This window comes from Pygocentrus nattereri, chromosome 27 (genome assembly GCF_015220715.1).
Source record: "Pygocentrus nattereri isolate fPygNat1 chromosome 27, fPygNat1.pri, whole genome shotgun sequence".
NCBI classification, from domain to species: domain Eukaryota; kingdom Metazoa; phylum Chordata; class Actinopteri; order Characiformes; family Serrasalmidae; genus Pygocentrus; species Pygocentrus nattereri.
Genome location: NC_051237.1, coordinates 17,929,160 through 17,952,649, shown reverse-complemented (window position 1 = coordinate 17,952,649; position 23,490 = coordinate 17,929,160). Strand labels below are relative to the sequence as shown.

The following is a 23,490-nucleotide window of genomic DNA, read 5'->3' as shown; positions in this document are numbered from 1 at the left end:
TTTGTGTGCATTTTGGCATATTGAATAAAAAAAAGATGAATGGAAATGGGAAACAGAAGCTTCCTCACAGTGCTGTTTGAACTGCAGCGAGGTTAGATCACATGTTCATACACTGCGCCACAGACAGTTCACTTAAAATACTGTGTGTAAGTACAGTTAACTGCATGTTGACATCACTCACAATTATTCTTGCTTTTTTCACAGTCCAGTATGCTTTTATTGTGTTGCACACATTATTATATTTTGTATAAAGCCAAACATTTCCAGTTGATTATGATGAGTGAAAGCAAAACAAATGCACTGAAAATTCCAAGAGAATAGAAATGATTGCTGTGATGAGCTGGATCAGGTGTGCTGGAAGCAGGAAAACACTAAAATGTGCAGGGCAGGGGGTCTTCAGAGCCAGGTTTGCAACCACTGAGTTAATATTTTGTTGGTGAAGGTATGGCTTAAGCAGAAAAACACAGTTTGTTGTAAGCATAATTTGATGAAGCGCCGTTTCAAGACTAAAGTAACGTGTTTATAAAACATACTTCACTCATATGCATTTTTAACTCAGCAGTAACATGGAGCAGTAACACATGCTCTCAGGACACACTTTGCAAAAGCACAGTTGTAGCATAAAATAAGTATATATTTTTATGAAGTATATCTTCAGTGCTAATGTAGCACACCAAAGTGAAGTATACTTTTTCAGAGTATACTAAAATACAGATTCCGTGGGTAGAAAGTTAATCCTAAACTACAAAATAAACTTGAAGCATCCTGTATATAGTTTAGGTAGACAAATTTCATATTAAAGTATACAGCCTTTATCTTTACCTTTATTTGTTTCTGAAATAACCGCATGTACTTGTCTGTCACCTGGCCAAAGCAAAATAATATGAAAACAGTAACATGTATTTGACAAAAAGCCAAGATTGGTATTGGTTATTATATTCATTGTGGGAAGAGAGGTCAAGAGGCAAGGCGCCAGCAACACTCCTCTTATGTAAGTATGATGAACCATGTTTTTCCCTTTGATTCCCAGTTCTTTTTGAACAGGTGAAAGCCAGTTCATGCTAAACATTCCAGCCCTCTCTGTCTTCTGAAAGGCCTCTAAATGTTGACTACAAACACCATGGTTACCACTAGCATTTGCATGATCAAGGCTAATCAGATGCTCTCAGAGGTTCTTGGCAAAAACATCACAGCGCTATGCTGAGGCTTGCCTCTCAGGGTGCAAGGCCTTGCAATCATCACAAATTTAGATTAATTATTATAAATATAGACACACAAGCATTCACATGCATTTTTCTCCTGGCGCTGGCTTTGTGCCAAAGGATGAGAAATTGAGGTTACTGTAAAGTCGGCATGCAGGGGTGGTGGGTGAAACCTCGGAAAATCTAGTGGAGATCTTTATAAATTGTATTGTGGGGTCAGCAATTGGAAAGAGGAACACTTTTTGTATTAAGACAGGAAGTCAGCTCATCTTGCCTGCCAATCATGTTGTACGCTGCCAGAGAGGATGCATGAAGTCGACACCCACCATGTCAAAATATTTCTGGGAATGTGTTACATGGTTTTGGCAAGAAGGAGGACTCATTCCCCCCTTAAGCAGAAAACAGAGATCCCAGCACCGTTCACACAAGTGAGAAACTGCACATTTCTCCAAACCTTTGCAATGTCCCTTTTAAGAGTGCAGTGGACTAGTGGCCAAGTAATCTGATCTTATATAAGCATTTTCCAGTGAGCTGATTTCAAGAGAAAACAGTTCTGTTTGAGGTTTTTTCAGCCCGCTGCCCTGTCTTTCATCGCAGGCTGCTGCTGTTGGCCCATGAGATGAGGATGGGGCAAAGTGGTTGACCCAAAGCTGCACTGTACACTTTTTCATGAATAGGCATTTGAATAGGCATGCACCATCTTGCTTTACCATATATATATATATATGTGTGTGTGTGTGTGTGTGTGTGTGTGTGTGTGTGTGTGTGTGTGTGTGTATATGTATGTATATGTAGTAAAAATGCAAAAATATCAAAAATGCACATCTAGCAGAGTACATAGGTTAACACATAAAAACATAACCATTATAATCAAGAATATACGCACAACATATACGAGGTATACTACAAACAGCAAAATCTTCATTAAGCAACTGAGTGCTCACAACCCTTAAAGATGTTAATAGCTGGGAAGCAGATGCCTTGGTTAGCTGGATAGCCTCTGTGCTAGCTAGCTAATTAGCTGTGCTGATGTTCGCTCATGTCATCATTTCAGTTGTGAGTATTCAGGTGTTCTAGCCCAGGCAGCTTGTGTAAGTGTGTTCTGGGAATGAGGATTTGGAGGGAACACTGAAGGGAGAGGCTGACTGTTGAGTTTCAAAACAGCTAGCTTCAGGTAACCTCTGCCAGAATGTATGCCTGTAAGACAGAGTAACTCAGTTCGCTTCAGTTTCTGGCAGACAAGACTTAAATCTGCTAGCCCACTCACCGGTGAACCTGACTTTGAATGAATAGTTGCTTTGTAGGACATGAAATATACTTGACATTGGTCTATCAGTGATCTGTGCCAAATATCTGCACTCTTAAAAAAGATGGTTCTTCAAGGGTTCTTTAGTAAAGAAAATGGATCTTTGTAGAACCATGATCACTCAGAGAACCATCTGTTGTTAGAACCTATATATAATATTTTGAAAAAAGCGTTCTTCTGTTGTTACAGTGTCAAGCCTGTAACTATAGAAGAACACTTTTTGATGTTATATAGAACCATTTTCTGTATAGAACCATGTACAACATACTCCATCAGTCTGAAAAACCATTTCACCAAGAAACATTTAGGCATTGCAATTAACATGCAAATTGTTCTTTGAGTGATCATGGCTCCATATAGAACCATTTTCTCTAATAAAAATCCAGCTTTATTAAGAACCATCTTTATTAAGAGTGTAGCACTCTTAATAGTAGTACTGCCTATCCCAGTATATATATATATATATATATATATATATATATAAACTTTGGGGAGAAAATGTAGAATGTTTCCCAGGTGTGAATCCCAATAACCAAAAGAAATCTGATCACACCTCTATGATACTGCCTCTGTGAATAAGCGCCAAAAAACGAGTGTCCTCTGTCTAACCCCTCCAAGCATTTTTAGCAGTTCACTCATGCATACCAGTCAATGCCAGCAACCAAATCTGTCAACCTCTGTGGTACCTGCACTAACAATGTGTACTAGCAGTAATTGCCCTCTCTCTAACCTCTCCAAACATCCATGTTTCAGGCATACCCAGACTTTTTCAGACCGTGTGTGTGTGCCAAAGTATGACAGCTCCCCTCTGTGCACTTTTGGCCTAATTACCATATGTAAGTAAGTGGAAGTTATCTGAACATCTGCGGTACATGAGGTGTGTCAAACCAGCACTGGTTCCACAAAATAGGAACTGCCCTATTACAGCCAGGGTACAAACAGTGCACACTGAGGAAAAAACCAAGATAATTTGACATCAGTGACTCGGCCCAGCAAGCCTGAGTCAGCTGACTGCCAGTTTACACCCTGTTCCATGCACTTGTTCAACAATGAGCCCAGCCAAAGCCTATGCTTCTCTTTCTGACAGAGCCTGTTTACAGACTCTAAATTAGTCCTGTGGCTGATGTTACTGCTGCTCTTGTGAAATCTCTCCATCTCAGATGAGCATGAAAGATATACTACGGGGGTCTGATAAAGGTTTTGTGTTTTTCTTAGAGCATATTTTCAGCCTGACATTTATGGGAAGTTTTGACAGGTGTGTTGTGGGAAAGCGAAAGCTGTGCAGTGATAAGGGAGGTAGTTTAGAAATAAGCATCTCTCAGCCGATGAGGAGCTGCAGATTCTTCAAACAGGTTATTGCATGCTTTGCACTTGCTATCTGTCTTTCAAATCCTGAAAAAATATACACTTTACTTTCTGTTCTTCAGTGTTGAACAGTTGGCCTTGCATGTCCGCTGCCCTCCTGCGCATGCAGTCCTTTCGATGTGTGAGCAACAAGCCCTTTGCCCATGTTGGTTACACTAAATGAGTTACATTAAGGCATGCATTACGCAATACTGCATAACTCACTCCTACAGTGTATTTTTGAATTGGCTTTTAAATTGTAAATTAACAGCATGCATTTGGACTATATGAGGAAACCCACACATAAAGGGCACTGGTCGACTGAAGAATTGAACCCAGGACCTTCTTGCAATGAAGCAATAGCACTATCCACGGCCTCAGATCAAGACAAGATGATCACAGTGTTCAAAAATCATCTTAAACAGGTGACAGTGTATACCTGAATATAATAGGATCATCCAGGAAAGATTTTATGAACAACGATGGGTGGAGACTTTCCGCTTTGCCAAAAACGTGTTCAAATAATTGAACAGTTTAAGGACAACATTACTCAACATGCAAGGATTTTAGTAATGCCATTCTCAATGATGTATAATATCATCAAAAGATTCAAGGAATCTGGAGAAATTTCTGTGCATAAAGGGCAAGGCCAAAAACTACAACTGAATGCCTGTGATCTTTGATCCCACAGAATTAGGAACAATAAAAGGTGCATGCTTCTGTGATGGATATCACCACATATGCTCAGGTACACTTTGACAAAGCATTGTCAATAAATACTGTTTGTGACAGCATCCACAAATGCAAGTGATGAGTGCACATGAGGGTCAATGTCTTCTCTGGACTCATCTGAAATGGGCTGATGCAAAGTGGAAACATGTATTGTGATCTGAAAAGTCAGCTTTTCAGATTTTATATCAAAATAATGGATGTTATATTCTCCAGGCCAAAGAAGTAAAGAACCATCCAGTTTGTTACCAGCATAAAGTGTAAAAGCCAGAGTATCCCATGGTAAGGTGTATTAGTGCCCATGGCATGGGTACGTCTGTGAAGCCACCATTAACACTGAAATATTACACATATATAATCTACACATAATATAGACATTTTAAAGCAACATGTTGCCTCCTAGATTACATTTTTTTTTAGTAGTAAATGGACATTTTTTTTGTCCATACTTATTTCAACATGACGATATCAAGCCATATTCTGCATGTGTTACAACAGCATGGCTGAGTAATCAGAGAATCTGTGTGCTAGACCAAGTCTTATACTGAAGAAGAATGGCAATATATGTATATATATATATATATATATATATATATATATATATATATATATATATATATATATACATTGTACAGTATGTAACACATGTATGTATGTAGCACAGTGGTATGTAACACAGTGGTAAACATGCTCCAACATGGAACATGTTGCAGACATTAAATTCAGTAAGGTAAATATCATGTTTTGTTCTGTTTTCAATTTATTACATGTCCTTGGAGTTGAGATTTGTTCTTTGTGTCATTTTTTCCTGCATTTTCTACACTGAAAGTTCCATCATCAGTAACTTCAATGCAGATGGTCCTTTAATTCAGTAAATACTTAAATGGAATTAATCCATCACGTATTAAGCGCTGGCATGACCAACAATTCATGAATGTCTGAACATCGCAGCATGCCTAGGTATCTGGAGCAAGAGGGAGTGACTGCATTGTGTAATGCCACTGAAAGTTCCTCTGCAGAGGGAAGGCGTGTGGAGACAATACAGATTGTAAAAACAGCCCTGGCATGCTGAACATGCACACGGCTGGAGGACTAGACCAGATAGGCTGACTCCTTACTAAAGGAGAGGGTATAACACACTCCAAAGATAACACATCAGACGAGCAGAGACACACACACACACACATATACACACACACACACAGAATGAAGCATATCTTCCCATCATCCTGGCACAGTGCTCTCACTTTCTTATGCTGGGGTGACGCAAAACATTTCACCACGCACATGCTTGACGATGTGAATTAGACAAGCGGGGCCAGATTTGCATATAATCCCAAGAAGATGTTAGGGCTTGAACGAAGTCTTATAACCTCGTTAGTGGGTAATTTTATGAAATCTTATTGGTGATGACTCATGAGATCAGCTGCTTTTGGTGATTTTTTAATTGTTTTGAAAGTATGTGGCTGTTAAGGCTGGAATGCGAGGAATCCAGCCTAATATGCCTTCCCCATAAAATCTGGCCAGTAAACTTCAGTAATTCTGTCATATGTCAATGTTCATACCTGTTTCCCATTTTGTGTTTTATTAGACTTACTAACCTAAAGAGTAATGTGATCAGGCTGTGGGTGATAGAGTGGGAGCATAGCTAGACTGATTTATGTGAAACTGTTTTGATGCGCACAAACTATACACTGTAAAAAACAGTTTATCAGTTCAACCTTAATGTGGCAACAAGTAAATAAACCAGTTTTATTCAACCTAAACAATTACTTTGCATGAACGATTCTTTCAATCAAAGTGCTTTTTTGAGATGAATAAAACTAGTTTAATTGCTTGTTACCACATGAACTAATTTTTAGTCTGATCTGATGAGTCATTTTTACAGTGTAAGGTATTTTAGCAAAGATACACTCTTTCTCTCCAGAATGTTGAATATCCATTTGTTATTTGAGTTTTGAAAAGAATAACAGCTGAAATATAATGAATAATACAGTGTTACTTCTCTAATAAAGGTATCATATTGCAGCATGTATATAGCCCACTCCTGATGTATATCATTAAAAAAAAGAACATACTTGAAAGTGGTCTATAGAGCATTTTGATTTTGGAACAAATCCCTTCATTCCCACCTTGCAGATGATGTTACACTCTTTAATTGCCTTTGATTTTGTTTGTATAGGTATTAGAACCATGTGAGAGAGACTGTTTAGTTGCTGTACTGTCAAATAAAGTAAAAATACATATCTGAAACTGTATGAAACATGATTACCTTAGGAAAACATCACTGTGGATAAACTGCTGATGTTGCTAATAATTTTATTATTAATGCTCAGTGAGTTTCTATAGTTTGGAGGCTGAAAATATAAGGGTTTATGACTCTAGACACTGGCATCTATGGTATTTACATCCGTCTTGAGTGATCTAATCAGAAGTCGACAGACATACAGCCATTTTCATTTGTTTCCATGGGACTTGAATGCATCTATGTCACTCATCATCTAATTTTGTGAAAGAAACTATGCAGCTACTTTCATCTCTGGTGTGGTGACACAGTTGATCAAGGCAGCTGTTCAGTTCAGTCAGGAACACATTAATATGTTTAAGTTAAAATAGGGTGTGAAAATTAAATTAAGTCACTGTTAGCAGTGCTCGGGGGGGCAAGAAGGGAACTTAGAAGTAAACATGTGTACATTAAACCGTGAATTCAAATGTGCAGTTACTTGTTCATAATGATAGGACAGAATCTAAGAAAAACAGACAATGAAAAGAGTATCTTATGCTTTATTTTGGGTTCATGTATTATCAGGGCACCTTCATAGTTACTCAAATCCATTTCAATCTCATCAGGCATACGATAATCACACATTAAAAAATTTGGACAATCAGAAAGTAAAAATAGCATTCCTAGTGGTGAAATTTGCTATTTACACTGGTTTTGAAGAATTCATTTACTTTCTCTTTGTTCCCTTGGTAGAGCTGCCTTCTTATCCTGCATTCACACAAACAAACATTTCACTTTCTGATGCCCACATCATTGGTTGCTCATCACCCGCGGGCATTTGTGAACTCTAGAGGACAGTTGGTTGCCATTGTTTTACTGACACCAAGCACAGAGTGCATAGAAAAATCTATTTCCCTGCAAATTAGATGTGTTCTTGCTAACAATAACAATCCCGTGAGAAATCAGACCACTGCACAGTCTTTGCCCACTTCATGTTGCCACTGTTCTTGCTGCCTCCTGTCAAAGGAAATTGCCAGCCGGTGTGAACACAAGGTTATGTTGCTTTCTTTTTGGCTTTCATTCCTCTCCTCATTTGCCTTCACTTACAAACAATCATCGAAGCTGATTCAACATCAGTCAAAGCTCAGTCAGTCAAAAATGAGCCGAGGACCAACTATAGCCAAAGGTTGCCCTATCCACTGCAGTCGTCAACCACCAATGCTCACCAATGCGTGTGGCCACTGATGGTTGGCTTGATGCATTCCGGACTTTACTCTGGTTCTAGTGTGATCTGATTGCTGTACTATGGTCTACTTATTATTACTGTATTCTTGGACTTTATTGTGGGTAAAATGAGCATCTCTGAGTCATTCATTACCAATTTATTCAATTTCAACATGCAAACTTGCAACTTACCAGTCATTCCTATGACCCTTGCGCATCTTTGAGATGCCTGTCAGATTCCCCTACAGATTGATGCCAAACCGGTGTGTCTGTGCTTATCCAGGCCTTTGCGCCCACTGATGACACAGCAGTGCAAGCATGCAGTTTTGCATTTTTTTCACAGACAGTTAAAGATTATGGTTCGTAAAGATTAGGGAACGTAAATATTTTGCAGAGCTATGTCTGGTCGCATAGGGGATTTAGGTAGAGTGCGCATTTGCGTGCTTCAATCCCAGCCCACTTGCATGTGATTTCAACGCATCCGGTTCAACATGCGGTGTAGTGTTAACAGTGATGGCGTGGAGATCTGTGTGTGTAACCTGGGGCTGCCATGCGGGAGAGGTTTCAGAGTGTACAGTCACGAAAACCCTCATAAGACTGTAAGATACCAGCTGCCTATCATAATAAATGATATTCGGGCAAAGGGCCAGAATGAGTCACGGGCCCACCCAGCAAATAACGCAGATCTTTAATCCAATGAGTTTCGAAGAAGAATAAGAAATAGAATAAGAAGCTGCTGGAGAGATAAGAAAGACGAGAGACAACGACAGTTGGATAGGTAAGAAAACAGAACAGGAGAAAAGGAAGAAGGAAGAATACAGATGTTTTCAAAGAGCTGAAGGAACCTTGTGGTGCAAGCCAAGAGAGAGAGAGAGAGAAAAATAAACAAAATATGTTCTGGCGTTAGAAGATTTCCAAGGCATCATTAAAAGTCTGAGTCTACTGGCATGTTTACTTTAAGGCTGTAGAGACACGTTCCTCATAGCCTGCCATGCATATGGGATCGGCTTAAGCAAAGACGGGATGTTTTCCCAACCTGGTATCATGAACCTGAACCAATTTCCATAAGTCAAGGTGAAATCAGAGTGTTTTCTACTGTCAGTGACATGTGGGCTTGAAACATTTCGCCTCCTTTTACGACAATGCTGTATGTCTGTGCTGTTATGAAGTTTCAATCAATTGGAAAGGCATCAAAAATGTTGCAGTGTGCCCCGATTGTGCTGTTCTGAGGACAATAAAGGGCATAAATGTGTTAAGGTCCATTTGCAACACTCATTGTCTCAGCCATTCAGCCTTCCTTTACTGACACACTTTGGGTCTGTGTTTCTCTCTTCACCATGACTCTTGGGAAAACGCACTGGAGCAGGAAAGTGGATTGAATGCCTCACCCTGGGGAACAACAAAGAAATTGATGGGAAAGGAGCTTGCATTCTCCCCCTCTCTCTCTCTCTCTCTCTCTCTCTCTCTCTCTGACTGTTAATAGTGCCAAGCCTGGCAGGGTAAAGAATTCCACACTGGCATCACGAATGTGATTATGAAACAGGAGACTGTCTTCAAGGTCTCAGCCTTAAGGAGAGGTGCTATAAACATTAACCCCACCTTTATCTTCCCGCAAATTAACTTTCTTTTGCTAACACACACATTTACTCATAGCCACATAGAGTGTACAGTGGAATTCTTTAATTATTGCATAAGACAATGGAAGTTATATCATTGTGTACACGGATCGGCCGCATCCGATTCACAAACTGAAGACAAAAGAGGTGCACAAACACACACACACCAGCAAATATTTTGTAGCAGAGGTCAGTATAACAGAAGTGAACAAAATCTGTTACATAGCTTGTAGATACATAGCTTGTAGATAAATAGTTTGCACAAAAACGAAAGCTTTGTCATGTGAAAAGGAAAGGTAAAGATGGGAATTTCTTGGTCATTGGATTAATAGAAGGAGGGGTTCTACCCCAAATTTCAGTTTTTGTACAATTCCATTTACATGCAACTGTACTTTAATTTAGACTCTATTAAATTGAACCCTTAACCTAGGCCTCTGTACCAGCCCACACTTATGGTAAGAACTCATTTACAGATGGTTTAAAAAGCTACTCTTATTTTTTTTTCATCCAAACCACAGCAAGACATTAGTATTCCTATACAAAAACGTTTAAACCTGTTGGGTGATATGATACCTTTCTTCAATACCACATTTATTGTAACTATTACAGATGAGATTGTTCTACAAATGTGGCTGTTGAGTTGCACTGGTTGAATCCTCAGTGCTGCAGGCAAATACGTATCATGCCTTTCCAAAAAGCCACCTATATGATGTAAATTTTAAGACATCCTCAAACCACAGCATCAGGTTTCAGGTATAACACAAAACAGCTTTTTTTAACAGCTGCGGAAATACACAAGTAAAATTATATCTTCACCAGGTGAAACAGGCTGTTTCAAATTGTCGCAGGTGAAACAGCTACAGAGTCATCGGGCTACGTTAAGCAGCCTTGGACAGTTCATGTGACATTTGCAATATAATTTTTTTTTCACTAGATAAATTATATACTTTAAAATAAAATTTTCTAATAAAAATGACAAGATACTGCAGTCGGGCGTTTCGTGGAACTGCATTTTTGTTCATTTGTAAAGATTAAGCTTTAACTCACAAGCTAACCAATTACATCAACACACAGTTACTCATATAAAATAACCTTATTACTGACACAGGTCTACCATAACCTAAACCAAACATCATCCTCAACATCTACGCTGTGCCGTGAAAAAGTATTTGCCCCCTCCTGATTTACTCTATTTTCACACATCTGTCACATTAAATGATTTCAGATCCTCACACAAAATGTAATATAAGACAAGGAGAACACGAGGAAACACAAAACAGTTATTTAAATAAGCATTTCATTTAATTAAGCAAAAATGTTTTGCAGTGCTATGCCATCCACGCAAGAAATGAATTGCCCCCTAAACAGGAGTTGTCAGGTAGGCAGCCACCTAGGGCCCCCATTAGCCATGGCCCCTGTGAAAATGCAATTCCTATGAAATACAGATACATTGGTGTTAAATAAATTGTTCTGAAATACATCCATATTGACAAAACTAGCTTTAATTTGCGGATGTAATTTTGTTTAGTAACCCAGCCCCTGGTCCTGGTTATAATGGACTATTCCATGTAACACTGTTATTATTCCAAATTATTCCATAATAACACTAAAAGTGCAGTCATGAACACTGACCTTATCTGAGACGAGGTAGACCTGCAGTGCAATGTTTGCTTGGGTTCCTTTGTCATTTTGTTGAATGAGGCAACATTGTGCTCTTGGATGAATTTTGGTAGGCCAGCCACGGAAAAGATTTACCACTGTTACAGGTTTTCTCCATTTGTGGGGCTGGCTGTTATCATTAATTATTTTTTCACACAGGGCCAGTTAGTGTCAGATTACTTTCATCCTTCAATAAATGAAAAGATCATTAAAAATGTATTTTGGGTTAAGTCAGGTGGTATTTGTGTTATATTAAATTTAAACTAAATGTTGAATGGAAGAAGCCAGATATGAGTACTTGATACAAACCCATCCAACAAACATACCACAGGTATTCATTACATGAGAAATACCCACACAGTCACATGACCCACATGCTGAAACATATCCCTGTTACAAAACTATGGTATGTCCCTTTCCCTCAACCGTTCTCTTGAATTTCTCTAGACTTATACAGGAATTATAAAATGGCATAAGACCAGTAATAGAGGTTTTCACATCCCCAGGTACAATCAGTCTTCATGCATGAATGTGTGTTTTTTTCTGATCCACAGACTGAAGCCTAAAGCCCAGAGGGTAAGCTGGTGATATCAGCCACCTGCTGGAATGTCTTCTCCCAGACGAACCCTCCACTCATTCATCATGTGCTCACTTATTCACTCATTGCACCATTTAGTCCTAAAGTGAGATCCTAGTGACGTGTTTGGAAACAACAACAAAAGCCACCTTAAGTGAAGCTGATGAACAGCTTTGGAAAAATAATCATTCACTCCACTCCCCACACAGAAAGTGTGACATTCACCCCTTTCTGCAGCCCCCTAGTGGCCGTTCTTTCACCAGAATGGTAATCAATGTTGATACCTTTTTTATTAACATAATAAAATAAAATATTTTCCCTGTAACTCTGTTAGCAGATTAACTAGAACACTGTTGGTTCTCTGTGAAATGTTGAGCTGCTCATGAGAGCACTTGCTCACCTACCAAGATAAAAATACAGTTTGACTGCAGTTTTGTAAATCGCACGTTTCAACAGAAATATATTCAATCTATGTTTTTGAAGAAAATAATGCACCAGTCACCTGAGGGACCTCCACCAAATCATGCAGAAATCAGATTATATAGCTACTGTGAACAGGGGCTACAGGCAATGTAAGTGACAGGCCACCACAGCCAATTTCATCAGTGTTTTGAAATTTTCTTAATGCAGTGAAGTTTTAACCCTAAAGCAGGGTCTACATTTTCAAGAATAGAGCACAACATTGTAAGACACTATATAAAACAGACAGGATAACACAGAAGAAAACCTTTGACATTTTTCAGTTTTGGACATAGTTTGAAAATACTTGTTACCCTTTACATTATATGTAAATTTCATGATGAATTATGTAGGTGTCGCAATAAATAAGTGAATCATTCAGCTCACACAATGGCTAGCAGTTTGGAAAATGCAAGCCTGCTGTCCTGGAAATATGAGCCTTATTTTTCCTTCCTCGAGATTAAGGACAAAAACATACTGGAGGGCTATAGTCCATGTAAACCTAAGGAGCTCTGTCTTCAGTACCTTTAGTCAGGGAATATAACTGTAACCTACTGAAGTTGTATGGACTCCACATACCATGTATTGGCTGCAGCCTATTTATTTTATAGTTCGGTTAAAAACATTAGGTTATGAAAAGATACAAATATGCACATACCTGACTTCACTGTTGTACCTTTAAGAGTATATTTACATTGTTTGTACCATGATGAATGAAACATTTACCTGAACAGTACCTTTATTTAACAGTGTGCTATGAAACATATGTGAGGTAAATTTCAGAGGATATCAAGTGTTCATAGCATACAGTAAAACCAAAGGACTCCTATGCAGTCCAACAAGGTTCAGCGAGCATCACACCCCTACACACCGAAGGTGTTTGCCTCCTCGCCATGGCAACAGGCAGAAACCTGATTGAGCCGGCCATGCAGGAAGAGCTGCAAGGACAACAGGAAGTGCCCTGGCTCCGACGGCCAGGGTTCGAAGAATTCCAGGAAGTTATTGTACTCTGTGGAATGGCCTGAAGAATGCGACATGTCTGCTGCTCAGCGAGAGCCTGGCCGCACCGCAAGCCGCGCAGGGGGGCCGGGCCTTTGAAGATAACGCGTCGCTGTTTGATGCATGTGTGCCACTGGCCTGTCACGGCCACTCACGACCACTGACCCCACCCCCTCCTCCTCTGCACTGTACAATAACCTACACCCTTAAAAACAAAAAGGCCTGGAATGGTTCTTGGCGCGAACATGCAGTTCTAGCAATGATTAATTGGTATAGAACCTTTACATTCTGAAGGTTCTTTAAACATCACACAGGCTCTTCACACTCACACAGCTTAGTTTCAGAAAGAGAACCATCCACTGAAAGGTTCTATGGCTTTGCCTCAACATAGGCCTTCACATAGACTAACCAGTGTGTAACCTATGTGATGTCAGCACTCATCAGCATGCAAACTCTTTACGTTTTTAAACCATAAAAATATGTACTTTTCACTGTAGTTTTGGAGAAGAAAACAGTCTAATCATTATTTAGGCAAAATCGATTCATACTAAGCAAGACACATTGATGAACATAAGGAGAACTGCATGTGATTTACTGTAATTAATTGAAAGGCAACAGTAATTCTATTTGAATTAGGCAGGATGTTCTCACATTTTTGACAGGCAATGTAATGAGCTCACAAAAAAGAGCTGAAGCCATACTCAGGTACATACTTCTCTCAGCTTCAGACACTAAGTGTACATCGAACATTAAACTGCTTACAACTGCTGGGAATTCCTCAGTTCCATTCTAATTGAGTTCGCGTGCACACACTTCTATGCAGCATTTTTTCTTTTCCAGCACTTGCCTGCTCTGCATTGCCATGACAACATAAGCATTTTACAGATCGGCATGGCTGTAGCCACTGAATTGGAAAAAGTTCAGGGCATCACATTTTTAAAGGTTACTGAAAAGTTTTCTTTCCTCTTGCACTGAAATGTTGCTCAAAGTTTGCTCAGCATCATTACAATGTGTAAATACTTCATTTAACTTATTTAAATTAACCTGATGTAACATATTTCATTTTACGGAACCGCCATACACAGTTGAATCTTTCAGTTTAAGCAAGATACCTTAACATGTTTGCCAACAAGCATCCCAATTAGGTGAATTTCTTGCTGTTGCTGTTTTGAAATACAACAAAAAAATAATTATATGCAGTTGGCTATTTTGCATATGACATATGGCCCTTTCTTGTCAAAGTACATTAAAAAAAGTTGCTTTAACTGTATATGATTCAGATGCACACACTGGCACAACATTAATGAAATAAGTTACATCAACTTAATTCCTACACATAAGTACTTAAATTAGCTTAATGTAAGGTAATGTAACATATTTAATTTGTGTACAACAAATGTACACATTTCAATTGTATAAATTCAAGGGTTTTTTTTTCAGTGTAGGAGGTTCTTGGCCATGGTAAGCTATGAAATGCAGCAGACCCTGTGACATTAAACAGGAATCTGCCTTGCAAGACTAATCATGTACAACGTACATATGCAAACTGTGGGCATTATCATTGTGCCCATGCAGAGAAACTGCAGGTTTTGTTTGTATTTCTTTGTGCCAGCATCTGATCTCCTGATTGACGTGTTGAAATACAGTAAGAAGTGGTGTATATCTAATGGCTATCGACTGCAGAATGAATGTTCTAGTGTCTGTGGGTACTTGCTGAAATGATCTGTCAAGTTGCCTGGATGAATGTGGGGATGACTTAAAACAGATAGTTTGGTGTCTGGATGACTCTGGAATGAGGAACCTTTTCAACTTTTCAATACCTCTCTAGATTAGCCAAAATCTAGGGTAGCAGTCAGAAGTTTGGACATCTGCTCACTTTTACACACTTTTGCGATTCTCTCAGCAGGAGCCTTTTTAAATTATTTCAATTATACAAATAGTTTTGGAAGTAATATTTACATGGATATTAACTCATCTTACAAACAAATATTAATTGCATTTAAACATAATTGAAGGACGACTGACTGCTGAGCCCTCCTGCTACCCACTTCAGACCAGCTGCCCATGCTCCAGCTGCCACCACCTGCCTTGGACGAGCTGCCCACACTACACTGATAATTTAATGGACTCCTAGTTATTCCTAATACCAATATTACTGCTATTAATATTAGTAGTATAATCACTTGTAGGTAGTTTGACCAGAGGAGGACGGGTCCCCCCTGGTGAGCCTGGTTCCTCCCAAGGTTTCTTCCTCAGTTCTGAGGGAGTTTTTCCTTGCCACTGTTGCCCCTGGCTTGCTCACCGCGGGGGTTTCTGTACATTCTTACAGTCCTGTTGAAACTTTGTCTTTTCCGAAATTCTATAAAGCTGCTTTGTGACAACATCCGTTGTAAAAAGCGCTATACAAATAAATTTGATTTGATTTGATTTGATAAGATCAAATTGTCTTTAACATTATAAAAACTTTAGTATTCAGTTAGGTGTCCAACGTCAGTGTGTTTGCATGTGTTGGTGTGGGCGACATTATAGCATGATACTTAATGATGTTTTCATTTGACATGTATTACAATAACAATAAAATATTGTTATATTGTCCACCCTTAATGTTAGTCAATATATCTGTGTTTGTGAGTTTGTGTGCATGTCTAAGAGTGTGAATGTAAATGCGTCATACTGACCGTCACACATATACAACCCCATTTCCAAAAAAGTTGGGACGCTATGCAGAATGTAAATAAAATTAAAATGCAATGCTATGCAAATCATGTAAACCATATTTTTAAAGGAAAACACTATAAAGACAAGAAATCAAATGTTGAAACTCTGAAAGTGATGCCAACAACACCTCCCAAAAAATTTGGGATGGGGGCATGTTTACCACTGTGTTTCATCACCTCTTCTTTTAAGAACAATCTGTATACAGAACACAATAACAATTGTACAGAACACTGCCGTTGTAATCCATGCAGAATGTAGGTTGTAATTGTGTTGCTGAAATAAGCAAGGCCTTCCTTGAAAAAGACGTCATCTGGATGGTAAAAAACTTCCCAAAACATGTACATATTGTTCAGCATTAACGGTGCCTTCACAGACGTGCACATCACCCATACAATTGACCAATGCACAAATGACCCCTGAGAACATCATGAGTACTGGCTTTTGAACTGTGCACTAATTACAAGCCGAGTGGCCAAGAGGACACAGTGTCCATAATTTCTAAAAGGAATTTCAAATGTTGGACACTTTTCCACTTCCACTCAATCCATTTTAAATGAGCTTAGGCCCAGAGAGGCAACATTCCTGGATCCTGTTTATGAATGATTTCTTCTTTGCATTTTTGGGTTTTAATTTGCATTTGTGGATGCAGTGATGAACTGTTTTCAAAGACAGTGGTTTTCAGAAGTGTTTCTGTGCCCATGCAGTGATTTCCACTGCAGTATCATGTCTGTTTTTAATGCAGTGCCGCCTCAGGGTCCAAAGATCACGGCCAGCAGATACTGGTTTCCAGATTCTCTGAATCTTTCAATGTTATTCTGTATGTTTGTGATAAAATCCAAAAGCTTTTTGTTATTTTACGTTCAGAAACATTGTTCTTGAATTATTTCATTGTACAGTCTCTCACAGAGTGATGAACCCCACCTCATCTTTACTTGTGAAGACTCAGCCTCTCTGGGATGCTTTTTTTTATACTCAATAATGATACTCACCAGTTAAACACCAGGTGCTTTTTTTAGCATTACACAACTTTACCAGCCTTTGTTGCTCCGATCCTAACTTTTTTGGAACGTGTTGCTGGCATCAAATTCAAAATAGGCATATATTTTTCAAAACCAAGAAAGATGATCAGTTTCAACATTTGATATGTTGTCTTTGCACTATTTTCAATCAAATATAGGGTTTAAATGATTTGCACTTCATTGCATTTTGTTTTTATTCACATTTAGCACAGCATTGCACCTTTTTTGGAAATGGGGTTGTACTTATAAGGTTTGTATTTTTGGGAATAATCAAAAATACATTTCTACTTCACTCCAGACTCATCCCTTATCAAGAAACTGAATCCTACAACCCCTTTCCACTTCTTTGTTTCTCAATCCACACTCATCTAATCAACTACATCACTTTAACAGCCCACCCCATCAACACTGCCCCCATTCAGATTGGAAAACTAGCTAGTTCCGGAGCTTCCATGTGACTGTCACTCTCCTTAACGTGTGGATGGAGGTGCTGTAGCTGGGGGTCAGGGTGAAGGGTCGGAGGTTAACCCCACTGGCTGAGCCCTAGCAACAAACAAATTGTTTGATGATCACTCCATACTTTCTTCCAGACGCCTCCGAAAAGCCTAAAGCTCCGACACACTCAAAACAAACACAGCGTTGTCTCTCTTGGCCATTACAGGATTAAAATGGTGAGAAAGCTTTTTGAGGATGGCTAATGATCAATTACTGAACATTTCACAGCCACTGCCTCTCCTTCCCAATATAGGTAGAAGTAATGTAAAAGATGATAAATTACACTACTGATTTCCATATACAGTCGTATCAAATTATATGTTTTGTTAATGTTCTAAGTGTAAACAAATAAATGACACAGAGAAAACTCTTAAATATGACTTTTGTCTACAGATTTTAGAGCATGGTTTTCATTTCTGTTCATTTTTTCATTTTTTCTATATAAAAGATCCAACATAAAATGTGCCATAACTTGACCAGGCCACATTATTGCCTCATAGGGTTGCCACAGCGGATCATCTGCCTCCATCTTGCCCTATCCACTGCCTCCTCTACTTTCACACCAACCATCTCCATGTCCACCTTCACTACATCCATAAACCTTCTCTGAGGTCTACCTCTTCTCCTTCTACCCGGCAGCTCCATCTCCAACATTCTTTGCCCAATATATCCACAGTAAATTCAGCAAATACTGTGCATTAAAAGGTGCAGACGTCAGAGACAGATCATGGTCTGATGATGAGGCTTCTGGGCAAAAAGGTCTTTGAAGGCCACCCACATTCTATACAAATAGCAGAAAAAATACAAATCTGAATAATGTAGTCAATAAACACCACATGGTCAGAACTGCATCCCTGGCAGAAGTGTGTTCTCTTTGTAAGACGTGTACTTCTCATTTGACCTGGGTGCTTTATTTGCATACTTTTGCATACAGCTGTGTGTATTTCTTTGAAAAGCAGGCTGGGAAATCTCTTTTGGTCAGCAATTTCTAAGTTGTTATGAGGCAAACATAAATAAATAAATAAATAAATAAATGAAACAAATTTTTTAAGTAATTCGCTTCTACTGGAACAAAATCTTGTATCTCCCAAATGACAGCTTTACAGGAGAAGGAAAAAAACCTACTTTACTTTTAATGTAAGAGAACGTAACCAGACTTTTCTAAAACTTTTTGGTCCACTCATCATGAAATGTGTACACAATGTAAAGGACAACCGGCATTTTCAAACCCTGTCAGAAACTGAAAAACTGAAATACTGCTTCCGACCCCAAAGAACTGTAAATAAATAAATAAATAACGCATATTAAAAAAATATAACATTTCTTTGATGACAGTTGCTTGAAATTTAGCAAACGCTACAACAGAAAGCCGTCATTACTCAGTAACTTTTCACACAATCTCAGGAGTATAATATATGTAAATGTAAGTAATTTGGACTTTTTCACAAGTTTACCTCCACAATAAATTGTTAATCTAGCAATTATTATTACAAACTGCATAATTCATGTAGTAAAATCATATAATAGCCAAGTTCAGGACCTGAGAGTGAGTAGGCGGTTGGAGTAATAGGTGATGGCGGTTTGCATGGCTTTAAAAGAATATTTCAGTCTGCAGGGCGATGGTGGCTGTTGATGTAGGTAATCTCATGTTGGCCCACACCACTGGTGTGTTTTTCAGTAGAAAGGTTAACAGCTTTGACCTCTGTGTTTGTTCCGTGTGAAGCTCAGGGAAACACAGGAGGATGAGGGAGACAGTCATCACGCCTGCAGCACAACACAGACTCAAATATCACACTGTCCGAGCACAAGATACTTTCAGACTACTTTGACTGAATGAGTGAATGAATGAATGGATGGTGTGCTTCCAAACAAATCATGTAGTTTCAGTGGGTACTAATGCGCTTATAAGAGCTTTGGATATGAATCTTTAACCTTCAGCTCATTCAAGCCAACCACAGCCTCATTTCAGCTTCACTTCACTGAGGTGTGATTTAGAATAACTTGCTGTAGCTCGTCTATGTATTTTAAGACTTGTGAAGGATAGACAGTTATTTGCCTGTGAAAAAGACTGAAGAAGTAGTATATCTGATTCTATTCTGAGATAGAAACCCATTAGATTGTGCTAACATGCATATTTAGATAGATCTGAAGGTCTAATTGTTCTAGTTTGCAAACAATATTAGCAGCAAGCTGATGTTCTAGTGTCTATGTTCTTTGAGCCTGTCCATGGACTCGTTCATCTGGTGCAGTGGTATTTTGAATGGGCACAAGACACAGTCTCTTGATTATACTAGCATGTGGTGCCCCCAAGCGTTAAAGCGTGAGCACATTTCACAGCTTCATTATCTTTATCTGTTAGCTCCTTTATGATGTTGGGTTAAGTCTTGTAGCCTTATACTGAGGAAAGTCATGTTTTTCAAAGATAAAAGTCACAGTCTATTATACTCTAAAACAAATAATGTTAAATAATGATACATAAACACCAGTGCTACTCATTTTAACACATTTTGTGGCTTATTGTTCTCTGTTTTAACGCACACACACACACACACACACACACACACACACACGCACACACACACGCACACATCTCCTAAGCCGCTTCTCCTTCTGGGTCATGGGGATGCTGGAGCCTATCCCACCTGTCACTGGGTGTGAGGCAAGATACTCCCTGGACAGGTCGCCAGTCCATCGCAGGGCTGGTTTAACACATTTTAAAGTAATACAAAATGTGTTGTCCACAACTGGCCATAGAAATTTTATTTGTTTTAAACATATTTTGTGCTTAAATAATGCAAATTGTCCATGACTAACCACATTAATGTGTAGTTAAAGACAGAACATGGTTTCCAACATATCTCTTTTAAATATGTATGAATTTATGTATGAATATGTATGAATTTATGTATGAATATGTATGAATTTTTGCAGTTAGTTTTAAAGCCAATTGTTCATAATGATTGAATGGAACCAGTTAGATGCCATAGCAAATCAAATGAGGCAACATCAACATAGCAACAAAAATTATAGTCACAAAAGTTAAGGGGTTTATGAGTCCTAAAACTTCCCAGCTGAAAAAAAATAATCATAAAAACCATTAAAACCACTAAAAGTTTCTGTTGGTTCTGATGGTGTCCAGCAGTCAGTAATGGTATTTTGTGTTTTCCTGATGGGTTGATATCACAGTGTTAAGTGCTTTGCTGGTGGCATCCTGTATAAAAAACAATATGTTACTATGTTGTATTAACGCATGGGAACAATATCCTAATGTGTGGCTACAACTTAGTAAAGCGCAGGAACAATTTAATTAAGTTGTGGCCACGACTTAGTAGGGCCTCATTAAGCTGTGGTCAAGGCTTAATTATCTCATCAATGCCTTACTAAGTCATGGCCATGCATTAGGATCTCATTCACATGCTTTACTAAGTTGTGGCCATGACTTAATTATCTTGTTTCCACTCTTTATTTTTCATTTTACAGGATGTCACAAGCAGGGCTCCATGTGGTCCTACTGGTTTGACAGGTGTTCTGATTTCAGATGCATTTGTTAGTCTGGGAATGGAATCTAAAAGTGTCCTGCAGGAAACTAGTGGACTCTAATGGTAACCATTAAACTAATTACAATTTACTCCTGGTGGTTATAATGTTTTTTCAGCAGGGTTCTGAGTTCCTAGCATTAGTTAGTGCGTATGGAGTATTACACAAGGCAAGACATCCATCAGTTGCGTCCATGAAGCACTAATTGATTTTATTTGACATTGAAATCAGTGAGATGAGTCTGAGTTCAGCAACTTTGCGTTGTTCTGTTTACTGTAATTCAAACTGTAATCATAATTCATAATTAGATGATTTTTTGATCGTTGTGCTAGATGACCCTGATGGAGAAGCGGCTTGGAAAGTAAGAGTGTGTGTGTGTGTGCGTGTGTGCGTGTGTGTGTGTGTGTGTGTGTGTGTGTGTGTGGACTCTGAGTCTGGGAGCGATTGCTGTAGGATAAAACAGCCTCGATTTGCAGAGCTTTCAGTCACCGATAGATGGCGCTCATGTTGCAGGAATCTGAATACCGGGGCGATGCAGGACGTGGCAGTTCTGGAAATGTTGTTTTGGATGCAAGCTTTGTGTGTGGCTCGTTGGTCTAGGGGTATGATTCTCGCTTAGGGTGCGAGAGGTCCCGGGTTCAAATCCCGGACGAGCCCACGTTTTAATTTCATGTCAAAAGCATCAACGCACCGGCTCTCCGTTTCTGCTGGGGGTTCACTGGTCTGCAGTGTTTGAACTGGACATGGAAAAATATTGCACAGCCTAATAAAACTGATAAGGCATCTATATGCAGTGTAGAAGAACTGACAGCACACAGCATTTTAGCATTAGTCTAGTTTAGTGTTTCTTCATCCTCCTCCTGTAGATCCACTGCCTGACACACTTTCATCTATTCCCTGCACTCCTGATCCAGCTCATCCAGATGATTAATCAGATAATGGTTCATCAACACCTAAAAACCACCGTAATGTAATGTACACAACACAACATAACCTATGATCATAACCTGCATCATGATCTAAAGTCCATAGAGGTAGTTACAGTGTTCTGCTATCTTGAGATCGTGGCTTAATTGTATTGCAGTGTCAAGATAGCAAAAGTTGTTTCCTCGAGAGCGCAACTTAATTGTCTTGTGATCTTGAAATAATAAAAGTTGTTTTCTGGAGATCACAGTTTATATCGAGATCACAAGACAATTCGTGATCTGATGAGTTCAGTATTTGGCAACATGCGAATCAAGGGAAACGGGGCCTCGCAGAGACGCGCTTCAGCTCCACTGACTCAGACTCCACTCTCACCTCCACAAAGCCACTGAGGACCCCCGCTGACTGAGCCTGGGAGCCACTGCTGTAGGATAAAGGAGCCTCGAGTTACAGAGCTTTAGTCAGCCATAGGTGGCGTCCAAGTCACAAGAATCTGAGGACCGGTCACAGAAGGACGTGGCAGTTCTGAAAAAGTTCTGGTGAGCATCTTTGCTGTACAGGGCTCGTTGGTCTAGGGGTATGATTCTCGCTTTGGGTGCGAGAGGTCCCGGGTTCAAATCCCGGACGAGCCCATGTTTTAACTCCCAAAGAAACTTCTTAATGCTTCAGCACTCCAGAACAGCTGATTATGCACCGAGGAGCTAAAACGTCATGATCCCCTGTCTAATGTGCTGCTGGTCTTTCAAAAACTGCTCCAACCTACGAGGCACGGACTCTACAAGACCTGTGAAGGTGCCCTGTGGAATCTGGCACCAATTAGCAGCAGATCATTTAAGGCTTGTCAGTTGGCAGGTGGAACCAGCACAGATTGGACTTCTTCTTCCAGATGCTCCGACCCAGTTGACTGGGCAAAACTATTTGACCCTTGTCAGAGTTGCTCACTTCTCCTGATCCAACATGTCGACTTCTAGAGCCAACTGTTTACTTACCACGTGATACACACTATAAAGACAAAACTGTTGAGACACCTGCAGGTTAGAGATTTTATGATACCCTGCTCCAAGTCCGTAGGCATTAATATGAAGTTGGTCGCCCTATTGCTGCTATAACAGCTTCCACTCTTCTGGGAAACTTTCCACAAGGTTTTGGAGTACGTCTGTGGGATTATTTGCCCATTCATCCAGAAGAGTATTTGTGAGGTCAAACACTGATGTTGGACGAGGGTCTATCTCGTAATCTCTGTTCTAGGTGTTTGATGGGCTTGAGGTCAGGTCTCTGTGCGGGCCAGTCAAGTTCTTTCACGCCAAACTTACCCAGCCGTGACATTATGGATCTTGCTTTGTGACTATAGGGCAGTGAAGTATTCTACATATCAGTTACAGATCAATGGTAGATCAATGCCAAGACTCTGCAAATGACGTGACATATGAATAGTTACAAATATTAAGGTTACCAAAG

The 23,490-nt window shown here is 39.4% G+C and overlaps 2 non-coding genes across 2 annotated transcripts; both read left to right on the top strand.

Moving 5' to 3' along the window:
- Window positions 1-21,693: 21,693 nt before the first annotated feature.
- Window positions 21,694-21,765, top strand: trnap-agg. The gene has a single exon. It is a non-coding gene; the product is annotated as a tRNA-Pro (tRNA).
- An 827-nt stretch (window positions 21,766-22,592) lies between these two features.
- On the top strand, window positions 22,593-22,664 carry trnap-ugg. Its single transcript has one exon. It is a non-coding gene; the product is annotated as a tRNA-Pro (tRNA).
- Window positions 22,665-23,490: the final 826 nt, after the last annotated feature.